Source organism: Leopardus geoffroyi, chromosome E2, assembly GCF_018350155.1.
Source record: "Leopardus geoffroyi isolate Oge1 chromosome E2, O.geoffroyi_Oge1_pat1.0, whole genome shotgun sequence".
Taxonomy (NCBI): domain Eukaryota; kingdom Metazoa; phylum Chordata; class Mammalia; order Carnivora; family Felidae; genus Leopardus; species Leopardus geoffroyi.
In genome coordinates this window covers 58529931-58544809 of record NC_059335.1, presented here as the reverse complement: position 1 = coordinate 58544809, position 14879 = coordinate 58529931, and the positions used below count along the sequence as shown (strand labels likewise).

Here is a 14879-nt window from a genome sequence, read left to right as displayed (position 1 = left end):
TCTGCGGCCAGGAAGGGGCTGAGTTCATAGGCAAGAGCCATCGCTCTGGGGAAGCTGGAAGCCGAGGTGAAGAGCCACGTCCCTGGGGGGTGCCCACCTGAGCAGTCAGGGAGGCAGGACCAAGCCAGGGCCAGGGTGGCAGGGAGGGACCCGCCCCAGCAGTGTGGGTGGGGGCGATGGGGTGGGCACAGAGGAGCAGGCACAGGTGTTGGAGGAGGCCGGCAGTGGGTGCGGGAACCCGCAGGCATGGGGCTTGGGCCTGGGGGCCAGGGTTCAGCTGACTGCCTAGTATTGCACAGTTTCCATTCGCATCCCTGAGGCCTCAGGGAGGAAGTCGGGGTGCTGCCTGCACAGGCTCCATGGGGGGGTGGGGGCAGGGGAGGAACGTTCCAGAGACTCAGAATAGGGAAACGTTATTCTGTGCAAGTTCCGTCTGTGCTGACGACCAAGAGGCTCCCTGGGGCCTCCCTGACCACCTCACCTGCCACCCCCCGGAGATGCCAGCAGCTGCTCCTGCTCGCTGAACACCCCCCCCCCCCGCCGGGGAACCCAGACCCACTCCAGGCCCCCGGAAACACGCCGCAGGGAGGAGGCCTGGAAATGACCCCTGACGAGCTCCCGCCGCAGAGCCGGGCTCTCTGTCTCACTGTGCGTGGGTTAATTTGGGTGGGAGATCGAGGGTCACTGGCTAAGCCTGGAGCTGAATAAATCTTGTCATGTATCGTCCCCGCTCCACCGGAGCCGTCAGCTGGGGCCAGGCCTCCCCGGCACCCCAGACGCTTGGGCCGCCACTCTGGTTTGCTGAGTCACTGGGGAAGGAGCGCCACAGGCTGACAGGCACATCGTGGCTCACCTTCACCCTCAGAGGGACGGATCCACCAGCCCCCCACCCCTCCCAGGGCCAGGGAACTGTTTTCCTGGGGACACACTTAGCTTTCCTGAAGCAGGAACCTCCAGCCCCAGGGCAGGCATAAACCTCCCCAGTCCATGGCCACAGGGCCTTTGCTGGGGACCTGCCCCACCCTGCCCTTGACAGGCCTGGCCACCCAGCCACCCAGGCTCTGACAGGATACAGGATACGAAAGCCCCAAACGCAGGGCCTCCTTCCTGCGGTGCGCCTGTGGCAGGAAGTACACGGTCACCAGGTGCGAGTGGAGGCGGGGTTGGCCAGGCCTCTGCTGCTGCTGCCGGCCGGGCCCTGGGACAGGGACTGAGATCCCAGCTGAGGATGCGAGGGCTGAGGGGACTGAAGGCAGGTAGGACGGTCCTCCAGGCCTTTCCTGCTCTGTGTGGCAGCCGCTTCACCTGCGTCCCGTCTGCTGGAGCAGGGGCGGGAGAGCGGCTGAGCCAGGCTGGTGCTGACACTCGTGCAGCCAACAGAACTGCAGAAGGCTGGACCGGCCTGGAAAATGGCCCCGTGGCCACTTCCCTCCCGCTTCAGAGGTGCCTTGGGGCTCCCTCGCTTACCCCGGGGACCTTGGGTTCAACGGTGCCTCAGCTCCTGTCCCCTAGATCGGTTCTGTCATGACGAATGCCACCTGAAGTGGCCAAGGGAGGGGGGGCGGGTGAGATGAGCAGAGGCCGAGCTCAGCCATCAGCAACGTCTACACCCGCGGACTGCACACCCTAGCACAGCATTTGCTGAAGCACTGGAATTGCGGGACCCCTAAAGAAACTCTAGGAAGGGAGAGTCACAAAGGTGTCCCACAGCAGTGACCAGGGCACAGCCTCAGGGCCTGAGTCACAGGTCCTCAGACAGCGAGGCTTCCCACGGGGAGCAGGAGACCCACGTCCGCCCCTCTCCAGCCCCATCTGCCTCTGGTTCCGGCTGCTTGTCGGCCCCTGGACGGCCCAGCACGCCAGTACCCCCCGGGCCCCTCCGCTGCCTCGGCCTCCTGGGGTCCACAGAGGCTTTCGTTCCAGGAACGCTCTTCACTCCCGCAGGCCCAGAGCCTTATAGCGATGCCCTCGTTCCTGCTCCCGAGTCTCCGAAGCTAAGTGGTGGCCTGGGGAGCCTGCTGGGAAAAGAGGCCCATCTGCTTGCTGCCTTCCCAGAAGCGGCATGGCGACTGGACGCAGGTGGGCCTCGCAGGCCTGAGCAAGCGTCCTTGGCTCGTCCTTGGCCACGGCTGACTCGCTTCTTACCAGCTTACTGGAAATCCCTGCTCTCGGCCAGGCCTGTCTTATTACCAGACACAGCCCTTGGCCACGTGTGAAGTCCTGTGGCTCCGCCCACAGCGTGTCCTTGTGCTCATCTGCTCTCTGCCCTGGCCTGTGACAGGTCGAAGCCCCCAGGTCAGGATCAGCCTTGCCCTCTCGCCCCGGCACTGCCTGTCAGCACCTCACGCGGGCGTCCTTGGAGCACCCCGCCTCTTCTGCTTTCCCTCACGAGGGGAGACCCGCCCCAGTGTGGTGACAGAGTGCCAGGCACACCCGGACCTGGGGACTCACTGGGTCTCGAGGCAATTCATCGCCCCGTTCCGATTGCCAGAAATTTCCCCTTCTGTTACACGTAAGCTGTGTCCCGCAATCCCCTTCTGACCCTGGCGGCAGCCCCCAGGGCCTCCTTCCCAGGAGAGCTTTTCAGAAATAGTGACCTCCTCCACCTCTTCCCACCACCCCCCCGCCACCGTCGTGGTTTTGACTCCCTTCGCCACGTGGATTCTATCTCCAGTCTGTCCATTCCTCTGTCCTCAAGGCCGGGAACTGGGGATATGAGCCAGGGATTAATCGCACGGAGTAAGCTTCCGAAAGTCACGGGGGCCATTGGAAGGCCTGAGCTTAGAGATAATTTCCCTTCTCTGCAAAGGCCAGGCATTTAGTCCAAATGGGCAGAGTCGGGCGAGGGCCAGGCCAGCAGGGGACAGCAGCCACAGCCCAGATGGCCATCCCAGAAACACAAGCTACCGTCCCCAGCCTGAGACGCAAGACGGCCGCTGATCTCTTCTCCTAGAGGTAAGGGGGCTGCCACTGGGAGCCTCGCAGGGGCATCTGCGAGGGGCTTGGAGAGAAGAGCAGCCCGTCCCCTGCCCCATCTCCAGACCTCTCTAAGTTTTAGGAAGAGCCCTCTCTACTTGCCCTCACCATGCAACTTCTCTCAATACGTAACACCACCTCCTGGGTGCCCACGGGATGCCAGACACTTTTCTGGACCTCTGCTTGTGAATTTTTAAACCTGGGTTTTTATTGTCTTCTATCAGAAGCCAGATACACCCTGGTGTGGGGGGGGTGGTTGACCTAAAGATGATAGACGGTTGTACCAGAGAAAGAAGTGGCAACCACACTTCAGTGGGACTCGGTCCAGTTTAAATGAGATACTGGAATTAAATGGAATGTTGAAAAGAAAGTTCACTTTCTTCTCGCTGTCGGCGAGCAGCGCCCCGGGAGGAAGACGACGTTCACCTGTTTGCCCAGTTGTGTGGCCGCCCAGCAGCGACCCTCCAAGCCTTCGGGTTTTGTCTTTATGCTGCGGGGAGCAGGCACTTCCTTTGCTCCCCAGATGAGGCAGCCAGGCCTTCCAGCCAAGTGAGCCGCTCTCCAAGGCCCCGGGGGCGGGGTGGCGGGGGGGGGAACCTTGAAGGTGGATCTAGGACTCAGAACCCCCTTCCGTGTAGACTCCCATCCTGGTGAATATTTTTATAGCTGGAGACAAAGGTGGGGCTGCTGATGGCCTCAGTCTTAACTTGGTGCACTCCTTTGAACTTGGTGTGCTGGCCACATGGGGGTGGGGAGGCGGGGGCAGGGGCTAAAGTCGGCAGGTGGCTCTTTGGTCCCCAGGCGGGCTTGTCCGTGCAGGAGAGGGCCATCTGCAGCCAGAGCAAGACCCACCTGCCTCTCCGGGGATTAGCCGGGGCCCCGAGCACCGGGCTCGACTTGCCACCCGCAGGCTCGAAAAGTGGTTTCCGCGTCCTGGGAAAGGAAAGCACTGAGTAGGCGCAAGGGAGTGAAAAGGCCAGTTCTGAATCTGGCTGGCTGAGCTCAAACCCCGGCAACGGTGGGCAACCTCTCCGCCCTCCGTGTCCTCATCTGTAAAATGCCCGGTTCGTTAGTGCCGGGCACACACTAAGCACTCCACAAATATTCACGGCTGCGATTCTTACCAGATGCTGGTCATGAAAAAATGGCCACGCTTTGGCTCCACATCAGCTGGGTGATGTAGGTACTCTCACCCCATCTTTGGCGGGGGGGGGCCCCGAATGGCGGGGTGGGCAGGTGACCTTCGCGAGGCCATTCTTTATTTTTTCGTTCAGAGAACACCTTCACGCGCGCTCTTGTACGACCCTCAGGAGCCCCTCGCCGCGGTTGCTGACTTTGCTCGGAGCTAAAATGTTGAGCTGAGACCGCCTCTGGCTTCCTCCCCCTTCCCTCCTCTTTCTCCCCCTTCCCGGAGTCCAGTGCTCCCCGGAGGCCGGGGCGTGCCTCGCCGCGAGTCGGGTCGCGTTGCGGGGGTGTGCGACTTCCACTTGGTCTTTTTTCCAAAGTGTTCCAATCGACATCACGCCGTCCGTGCGTTTCCCTACTCGCTGTGCCTTTGAGTATTTCCCGAGCGGACACCCCCAGGTCTGGGTCGCGTCCCCTTGGCCGCCGTGCGATCTTCCGCCGAATGAGGTCACCGCCTATCCACGCCCCAGGGCGTCCGTTCATCCTTCTGACGGACGGCAGTTCCGAGTTGGCGGTTTGACCCACGGTGCTGGGCGAACAGCCCCGCGCCTGCCTGCTCGTGCGCGTGTCCCAGGACACAGACCCCTCGGTGGAGCGGCTGGGCGGCGGGGGATGAGCTTCCCAGATGCTGCCCACTTCCTTCCACCGCACGAGCTGGGAAGAGTTCTCAGCGCCGCGGCCAGAGCCGGCACTTGGCGTCCATCGGGTGGGTGTGCACTGGGGTCTCCTCGGTCGCCAAATGCGGGCCGGCCTCGGCAGCTCGCCAGGCCGCGTGCCGATTACACGTTGAAACGATCGTTTTTGGAGACATTGGGTTAAACGAAAAAGACCCCTAGAATGCACTTTGCCTGTCTTGTTTTCACTCCTTTTAACAAAGCTGCTAGGAAATCTGTAAGCGGCACCGGGGGCAGGAGTTAGATTTCTGTGGGATGATGCAGCCCTACAGTCTGCCCGGCAGGTGCCTGGTGGCAGGCGCCCGGGGAGCGTTTGATGAATGAGTGAGTGAAATCAGACACTTGAGAGGAAGACATCCTTGGCATAGCTGGGGCCCCCCGGCCCCACCCCTGGCGCCTGTGCCAAGGCTGAGAGCTATGAGCCCCTTGGCCCCCTGCCTCCAGGGACTGAGGGGTGGGCCCCTGGAGACCAGCTGCCTGGGAGAGAAGCCCGGGCTCTGCCGGGCCAGACTGCCGGCCGCCCCCCGCCCCCCCCCCCCCCCCCCCCCCCCCCCCCCCCCCCCCGCAGCAGGGCCTCCCGGAAAGCCCCACGCCGACCATGGAAACAATGTCCTGCAGGAAGGCTCGGGCCCCCTTGGGCGAGCACCCTCGTTTCCCTCCCAGCCCTACCCTGCCGGCGCTGTCCCTAAGCCCACAGGAGGCCAGGACTACACTGTGGAGGGTGGTGAGTCAGCCGCTGTGCCTGCCCAAGGCCTCGAGGAAGAAGGACACCAAAGCTTGGCTCGGCCCCTGGGCAAGGTGCCCGGGCCCTGCACTCCACGGGGCCGCCGTGATGCCCTGAGAAAGGTTAACTTTGAAGCTGCCTGTGGAGCGGCTAAGCCAGGCGGAGCTTGAACAAAGAGCCCCAAGGCTTCCAGCTTGGGGTGCCCTGCAGAGTAACCCCGGAGCAGCGGGGAGCCCGGTCTGAAGTGTCGGCGGCTCCCCTCTCGTTCCAAAATGTGCAGAAAGCTCACCCATCTGGACTCTGGGAAGAAATCTGTCACTCAGGGCTTCAGGCAACTGAATGTCACCCGTCAGACACGGTGCTCACACGTAGTCTGATGGTTTTACGTGGGAAATGTTTGCCAATGACCTTCATCCTTTTCTCCGTGACAAATGGTGACCGGTAGGTACGAGGCTGGACAGTTGAATGGCGACACCCTGAGGCCCTGTTGAGCATGGAAGACTGTGTCTCCGCTGTCCCCAGGGGCCACACTTTCTGGGCCTTGGGTCTGCTTTCCTAGTTCCTCGTTCTTCTCTGGTCCAGAACCTTCATCCGCCCCTGCTGCCTAGGGCATCTGCGGTCATGTCCTTCCCTGCCCTCGCTTTCCCCTGGCCCATCCAGACCCCGTCTGAAATGACTCCCTCTAAGCTGAGCTGGAGAAACCAGACTTGCTCAATAATATGTAAAATAAAGGCAAAAGGTTTGGATTGGGTCTTACCTCTGACCGCTGGGTGGTCTTTGGCACAGGGCTTCGGGGTGTGGACAGGTGAGGTCCCCAGACATGACTTCACGTAAGTGGCATTGCTGTCGTTTTAGAACATACTAGTACACGAACAAGAGTGCCGATCAGAAACAACCAACTCACTACAGATCACCAAGTACCAATGTTTTTGTCTTCAAGATGGTTCTAAGATCTGCTGTTTGCTCGAACTTGCCAAAATAGAAATGAATTCAACAAAGCAAATTCACCCACGGGCTGAAGGAGACACAGGATGGGGACCCGTCCTTGATTCCTCCTGTCCCCCATCCACTGCCCATATATCCAGCCCTTGACCCCTCAGGGACGCCCCATTCTGTCCCCCCACCCGCAAATCTCATCCCTGCCCCCGCCAGGGACTCCTCCTGTTTCTCCACACTCATGACCCCAACCCCAGCCCAGGTTGGTGCTTCCAAATCTCCTGCCTTGCCAGGCCTCACCCCAGAGTCCTGGACACTGGTGAAAAGTCTCACCCACACCTACCATGAAACACCATTGGCTCTGGAGCTTTTTAAAAAATAATTTCTGTGATTTTGCATTTGAAATATTTGGCTATTAGGAGTGCCTGGAAGGCTCAGTCGGTTGAGCACCCGACTTCGGCTCAGGTCATGATCTCACAGTTCGTGAGTTCAAGCCCCGCATCGGGCTCTGGGCTGACAGCTCGGAGCCTGGAGCCTGCTTCGGATTCTGTGTCTCCCTCTCTCTCTGCCCCTCCCCTGCCCACACTCTGTCTCTCTCTGTCTCTCAAAAATCAACAATAAAAAATTTTTCTTTTGAAATATTTGGCCAAAAGTAACTTCCCAAAGTTAACATCAGCTTTGAGTGCTCACCGTCTTGCGTACTCAAACACTCGAGAGTTTTCAATCCGACTGAAGTGAGCGTTTCCAGGTCTCAAGCTCGCGGCTCAGTAACGCCCCGCATGCCCTCGCTGGACGGTCACCGGGCTGTTTCCACCTGTGGGTTGTGGATCCAGCCGCCGTGAGCATGCGTGCACCAGTCTTTGTGAGGACCCAGAATGTCATTGCGCCCCCCGCTCCCCGCCCCACCCCCCCCGGGTGGAATCATGGTATGTTTAGCCTTTGAAGACTCTTCTCAGCTGCTTTCCAGAGTGGCCGCATCAGTTTACGTTCCCAGCAGTGATGGCAGAGCCTCCCCACAGCCTCCCCAACATGTGCTGGGTCCCTTAATTACTCTGACGGCCACCCTGATGCATGTGAGGTGGCACCTCCCTGTGGCATTCATTTGCATTTCCCTGATGACTAACGACCCTGAGCGTTCCGTTTCTCTCATGCTCCCTGCCCCGCCTACATCTCTGGTGCCCTGTCTATTCAGATCTGTTTTTTTTTTTTTTTTTTTTAATTTTTTTTTTAACGTTTATTTATTTTTGGGACAGAGAGAGACAGAGCATGAACAGGGGAGGGGCAGAGAGAGAGGGAGACACAGAATCGGAAACAGGCTCCAGGCTCCGAGCCATCAGCCCAGAGCCCGACGCGGGGCTCGAACTCACGGACCGCGAGATCGTGACCTGAGCTGAAGTCGGACGCTTAACCGACTGAGCCACCCAGGCGCCCCTATTCAGATCTGTTTTGAATGTAATTTTGTAACTTAAATTTAAGTGTCTTTCTTTTTTTTTTAGAGAGAGAGAGAGAACATGAGCGGGGAGGGGCAGAGGGAGAGAGAGAGAGGGAGAAGGAGAGAGAGAGGATCCCAAACAGGATCCACGCTCAGTGCGGAGCCCAATTCAGGGCTCGATCCCACGACCCTGGGATCATGACCTGAGCTGAAATCAAGAGTCAGAGGCTCAACCAACTGAGCCCCCCGGGCGCCCCTTAAACTTAAGTTTTTAATTGAGTTACTTGCCTCCTTATTATTAAGTCTTAAGGCCTCTTTCTGTATTCAGTCCTTTCTCGGATACATGATTCGCAAATGAGTTCTTCTAGTCTGTGGCTTGTCCGTTAATTTCTGTAATGGTGTGTCTTGAAGGTTTTTACTTTGGTGACGTATAAATCGAATCTCGTGACTCTGCATCTGTGGGCAGATGCTGCTTTGCCTGTGGTCACTTTCTGCCCTCTCCCCCGACGGGCAGCGCCGATGGTCCCCGGGCAGGGACAGTTGCGCTCACACGCCGACTTCCGGCCGCAGCGCGCATGGAGGGCGGCGAGGGACGCCTGACTGCCGGGTAGAAACCCAGGCCCTGCCACCTCCAGCCCAAGCCCTGGGGCAAGTGAGGCACCGCTACCGGCCTCAGCCCTCCCTCTGTACAAGGCGTCTGCCTCGGAAGGCCACGCAACTTAACGTGGGGCCCGGCACCCAGGCCAGCTCAACACGGGCGTGAGCTCCAATCTGTCTGGTTCTCCCAAAGTTACGGCTGCTCCCCGAAGGCAAAGTGAGGCTCTTTCCCGACTCCCCAGGTTCGCGTGCCGACCAGGACGCAGGGATGAGACTCGTTCACTGCTGCCGGCCCCCAGCCAAGCCCTCACACCATCCCCCAGGGGCACAAAACTGCTGGGACAGTGTGGTCATGGAGGTTGGAGGGCCCTGGGCATTTGAGGAGCGTTGAGGAGGGAGCCAGACCCAGCCTGGGGCGTGAAGAGGGGGCGTCTCAGCCTCCCCAGGGTGGGGTTGAGCCCCTGTGGCCCTGCTGACGACCTCAGAGCAGCAAGGGCTCTCGGGGAGGGACCCTGTGGGGCAGACAGCCCAGCACAGACCGTCCCCCTGTGCAGCCACCTAGTTAGTCCCCATCTCCTGGGGCCTGTCTCCCCAGGGCCTGTGTTTCTTTTGTAACTTTTACTTAGGGAATTTTCAAACATATATGTGGAGACATTTGAAGAAGACTGAATTATCGTTGTAAGACTCACATTGGCAAGAGTGTTTCCAGCCAGTGTTTATTTATATCTAGAACACTTACTGTGTCCTGTGTGAAGGAGAACGCATTTATCTGCATTTCGCTTAATATATGAAATGAATACAAAGGAAAAATTGTGATTTAAAAAGGGAGACGATGGCACAACCAGTCCCGTGTACCCGGCCCCCGGCCCCGGGCCGTGGCCTCGCCAGGGCCGCTCCCGTCCACCCTCCCATCCGCGGAATAAACTCCAGGCGCCCCATCCCCAATCCCCAGTCCCATGGCCCACGTTCCCAACGTCCCGCAGCATGGTGCGAGCTCATGCACGCACACCAAAGCTCCCTCGGAAAGAAGGAGCCACCTGCCACTCGCCCCGTGCTGGAGGGTCCTGGCGAGAGAGGCCAGCCCTGCCCCTCTCCAGCCCGGCATCCTCGGTCCACCTCTCCGAGCCCCATTTCCGCATCTGTAAAATGGGACGTCAAGGCCCGCCGCCTGGCAAGGCGCCTCCAGAGGCAAACCCAGACAACTGCAGACCGTCTGTGAGTGCACAGGTATCCAGCAGGGCACACAGCAGGACGGTCAGCCTCACAGCCAGGAGGACAGGCAGGGAAGGGGATGAGATTGGGGAGGGGGACACACAGAGCTTCGAGTATCTGTCACAGCAACAACAGAAACCCAAGCAAATATAGCAAGTTGTAGGTGTACATTTTCTCATGCTCTGTGCTTTTTTGGACATGTGGAATAATTCATAAATCTAACTGCAACAAACTAAGGCCAAGCTTAAACAAAGCATTAACTCAGATCCCATCTATGCTTGGCACTTCGTAGAAGCTTGTCTCAGCAATCTGTTGCCGTGTAACAAATGTCCCAAAGCTAAGTGGCTTGAAACAACGACTGTGTTCTATTTCCTCCCAGTTCTGTGGGATGCGTGGGCTCGGCCAGGTGGTTCTTGGGCAGCTCATGACACAGGCTGGGGCTGCTGTCACCTGATGGGGACTTGCCATTGTCAGATGACCCAGATCCCTCCAAGCCACCCGTGACTCGGTGGTGCTCCCAGGGTACAGGGTGGTTGCATCACAGTGACCAGGAAGACCCAAGCTTCTCAGACCCATGTGGGGTCTGCTAGGAGGCCAGACTGCAGGACCACCGCCCCCCCACCCCAACCCTGTGCCATATCACAGGCTGTCCTGCGATAATCCCAGATCGCAGCCCACCCTTGGTCCCCGCTGAGACTCGGGCCTGCCTGATGTCCGTCTAGGCCCAGAAAGTGTCCGGAACAACCACACCTCCCCTCCTCTCCGTGGCCTCTGGCCCCATCTCCTGATGCAGCCCAGATGGGGACTGTCACCCTCCTCCATGCAGCCCCTCTGTGACAACTGAGAAGGGCCCCAAGTGACCAGGTCACAGAGACAGGACCAGCTCCTCCCTGTATCTGGGCACAGCACCCTCGGAGAGGGGCTCTCCCCTATAGCTCCCCCAGCCAACTGTGCTGGTTGGCACTTTGGCAGATGGCTCCCTTTGGGAATGGGCCCTAGCGTCTGGGACGCATCTGGTCCCCTAGTCCCCCAGAACCCTTCTGAGGACTTGTAATTCTTCGTCCATTCATTCACACCCCATTCTCCCTGAAGCGTGGAGTGCCTGCACTCTGCCAACCATGTGACCGTCAGCAAAGCAGACCTGGTCCCTGCCTCCTGGGGGCTTACCTGCTAGTGACAGACAGACCTTCAGCGACATGGCCGGTGAACCCACGACAGGCTGCGGTTCCACACTGGCAAAGGGACCCTTGCTCAGAGCTCTGGAAGTCAGGAGGGGCCGGCGGGGCTAGGGCAGTGGGGGAGGAGATGTTTCAGGAGGAGGAAGTTGTCCTACAACTGTGCTCCCTTTTCTGCCCTCCTTGGGACCTACCCTGAAGCCAGAATCCCCGAAGCTAGCGTTTCCTCCTGATGCCCTCCAGAGGCTTCCGGAAAGGCCACCTTCTGCAAAGTGTTAGCTCCCCGCCACCCCCCTTCACAGCCTCCTACCATTTTAGTTTCCTTCTCAGTGTGCAGCCCCTAATGTCCACGGGGCTAGGGCTCTCGACGGTCCTGTTCACCCACTAGAGCCCAGAGCCTCTGGCACATGCAGGCACCCTGTCAGGGCTGGGGACTCTTGCTGAATCCCGCACAGGAAGCTGTTGCTGGGCTCATCCCCAGGGGAGGGGCTGGGCCGGGAGGAATTGCTCCCACCGTCCTACTTCCTCTGCAGACCAAGGGGTTTGGGGCTGAAAAGGAAGGGCTTCGGGGACAGGTGTCAGGGGCCTGACTTCACAGCCGCCCGGCCGGGCCCACACCTAAGGAAGCCTCCCCTGGCCTGCAGCACCTGCCTTTTCCCAAAGCTCCAGGTGATTCTGGTCACAGGCCTGGTGTGGGGCCCCCGGCCTGCAGGTTCAGGGCTGCCCACTCCTCTCTTCAGTAACGGCTGCTTAGGTGAGCCTCCGCTCCCAGAACCCACCCCACCTCCCCACCAAGCCCAAGCTCCAGGGGGTGGGTACCTCACCCGGCTGCCAGGAGAACAGTGCCCACATAGGCCCTCTCTCTTTCTCTCTCTCTCTCTTTTTTTCTTTTAAACCAAAATCTTTTTATTTTTGGAAATTTTCTTTTCTCTTTTCTTAAAGATTTCTTTAAGTGATTTCTACACCCCATGTGGAGCTCTAGCTCACGACCCCGAGATCAAGAGTCATAAGCTCCACCGACTAAGCCCGTGAGGTGCTTCTCTTTGGAAAGTGGCAAACACACACTGAAGTGGAGAGAACAGCCTGATGAACACCCACGTACCTTCGACAACTATCCACGTTTCCCGTCGTTTGCTTTGTCTCTCTCCTCCACCTTTTTTTTTTTTTAATTTTTTTTAACGTTTATTTATTTTTGAGACAGAGAGAGACAGAACATGAACGGGGGAGGGGCAGAGAGAGAGGGAGACACAGAATGTGAAACAGGCTCCAGGCTCCGAGCTGTCAGCACAGAGCCCGACGCGGGGCTCGAACTCACGGACCGTGAGATCATGACCTGAGCCGAAGTCGGACGCTCAACCGACTGAGCCACCCAGGCACCCCTCTCCTCCAGCTTTTTATTTTCCTGGACACTTTTAAAACAAACTGCTCCTCATACCAAATTGACCCATGAATACACTTCCATACGCATCGCTAACAGGAGCTTTTAAAAGCACAATGATACCACTGCCGTATCTATTAAAATTAGTAATAATTCCTTTTTTTTAGTTTAAATTCAAGTTCATTAACATACAGTGTAGTCTTGGCTTCAGGAGTAGAATCCAGTGACTCATCTCTTACCTACAACACCCAGAGCTCCTCCCAACAAGTGGCCTCCTCAGTGCCCATCCCCCCCCCCCACCTCCCTTGTCAACCCTCAGTTTGCTCTCTGTATTTAGGAGTCTCTCATAATTTGCCTTCTTCTCCGTTTTTATCGTAGTTTTCCTTCCCTTCCCCTACGTCCAGCTGTTTCTCAAATTCATAATTTCTTAATATTATCTAATACCCAGACTCTGTTCCTTTTTCCACTGTTACCTCACAAATACCTTTTCATATCAGGATCTGTACACGTGTCACACACGGCACTTGGCTGATGTGTCCCTAAGTCCCCAGTCTGCCAAGTGGACTCTGACGTTAGACTCGAGGTTCTCCATGGGAGCAGCCAATGCGTGTGTCACCTGGGAGTTTTTAGAAAACACCCTTACCTGGGCTCTGCCTGGACCAATTAGGCCGGGATCCCTGGGGTGAGCCTGGGCCTGGACGTTTGCTTTATGCATTTTCATTTATTTGCTTGTTCACCTCCCCCCCCCCCCCCCCCAGAACCGCTGGAATCCACTCAGGGGATGAGCAAGTGATTGCGCCCCCCAGTGGACAGGTGTCTAGCTGTCACAAGTTGCAAAGGGGGACGTGATGCTAGTGGCATCCAGGGGGTGAAGGCCAGGGATGCCGTTCAGTATCCCACAGTGCCCAGGACGGCCCCCTTGACAGAGAATGACCCAGCCCCGGAAGGATGTCAATGTCAAGTGCAGACCCTGAGCAGTTCTGACACACTGAAGCACAACCCCTCCTGTTCCCCGGGGGACGGAGGGGGAGGGAGGGGGAGCCGGGCGGGGGAGGAGCAAGTTAAACTGGATCGTTTGCATTCCTCATCTCAACCCTTGCTGTTGACAAAACGCATCCTCCTGGCCACCTCTCGGTAGCAACCCCCAACCTCCCGCCCTGAATGGGGACAAAGTCTCTCCCTCGGTCCACTAGCTGGCCTGTGCCGCAGCCCCCTGGGGAAATGGAGAGAGCATCAGGGTCTCCCCCTCGCAGGGCCCGTCCTGAGCAGGTGATGACGTGGGGGTTTCGCGCATAGGTGACGCTGTCACTGACAGTGATCCTACACACTGGGGTTCCCCGGTGCCTGGCGCAGAGTAAGTGGTCCAAAAGGTTTTGTAGACACGAATAGATCCCCATTTGTCCCTTGTGGAAACCGAGGCCCGGAAATGCTGATCTCACAACGAGCATCCGTTCAGCCGGCCGAGGACTTCTCTGCCTGCTGGAAAGGCCTCGCTGGTCTCCACCTGGCAGGCACAAGGCCCTGGTGGCTGTGCCCACCGTCCCCAGGGCCTCCCCCACACCTGTGTTGCCACCATTGAAGGAGACAATTCCGAGCAGCCCTGCCCCGCAGCTCACAGCCAGGACGCAAGACCCTGGGCAGCCCACCTTCCCTCCCAGTGGGGACCCATGGAAGGAGCATCCTGTCCCTAACCCTGTCCCCTTCTGTCCTTTTGGGAGGGGAACAGGATACATTTCTACCTGTCACTCCTGACTTTGATACAAAAAGATTGCAGCATTTTTAGGAATGACTCAAAGGGCGAACACAGCTAGGATGCTGACTCTATTTCCTGCAACTCAATTCTTTCCTGCTTTCGCCAAGGGAGTGTCACTGTCCTGCTCTGTGACTCAGTTTCCCCTTCCAAGCCTCCAGAAGTACACACAGCACAGGGTGTGGAGACCTTGGGCGTGTTAGATGGAGCTGGCATGAGGGACTTCTACAGGGACAGAAAGAACCCATGGGAGGGGACACTTTTGTTCCTCCTGGCTAGCTGGGTGGGTGCCAGCCGAGACCTCCACACCAGGGAGCCTCCTAAGAAACCCATTTGGATAAAAGATCTCTGTACCCACCGGGAGGGGAACTGGGGAGTTACTCCCAGCTGGGTATCAGCAAATATCTGAAGCTGTCACCTCCAGAGGTGAAGAGTGATAGCGCGGGCAGAGAGCACAGGGGCCAGACCCCGACACCAGGGAGGCTGCCTTTTGATCACGAGGGCCATCCGAGGTCCCGTAGCTCCCCTAAGACGTGGGGGCACGTTGCTTACTTGTCCCCAGGGCCCCGCGCAGGGGTAGGGGACTGGGGATGGGGGATGTTGGAGCCTCCCCTCCCTGCAGCCGGGCGACGGGGCCGACTCAAGTATGACCACACGGTACGGGGTGACCCCGGAGCCCCTCTCCACGCACCGCCGCCCCCCGCCCCGCCCCCCTCCGGGCAGGGGTGCACGGCTTCAGGGAGCTTGGCACCCAGCCCCGGGGAGGGGCCCACACTTTCCTTGGGCCCCACCCTCCTCCTCCTCCTCGGGGCAGGGCGAGAGGAAACTGAGGCGGGAGGC

At 58.6% G+C, this 14879-nt stretch overlaps 1 protein-coding gene and 1 long non-coding RNA gene across 3 annotated transcripts in view; one reads left to right on the top strand and one right to left on the bottom strand.

Annotated features, from left to right (window-relative positions):
- The first annotated feature begins 1670 nt into the window (after window positions 1–1670).
- Window positions 1671–14879, top strand: part of CE2H16orf74 (chromosome E2 C16orf74 homolog) — a 44784-nt gene continuing 31575 nt past the window's right edge. Inside the window, exon 1 of one of the 2 annotated variants that reach the window (XM_045439903.1) lies at window positions 1671–2955. The gene's annotated coding sequence lies outside the window, so the exon portion shown is untranslated. The remainder of the gene's footprint in view (window positions 2956–14879) is intronic. The other variant, XM_045439904.1, reaches the window with a different exon arrangement.
- Window positions 8112–11391, bottom strand: LOC123577729. Its single transcript, XR_006702051.1, has 3 exons — window positions 11222–11391; window positions 10904–11021; window positions 8112–8383 (listed from the first exon to the last, which is right to left on the bottom strand). It is a non-coding gene; the product is annotated as an uncharacterized LOC123577729 (long non-coding RNA).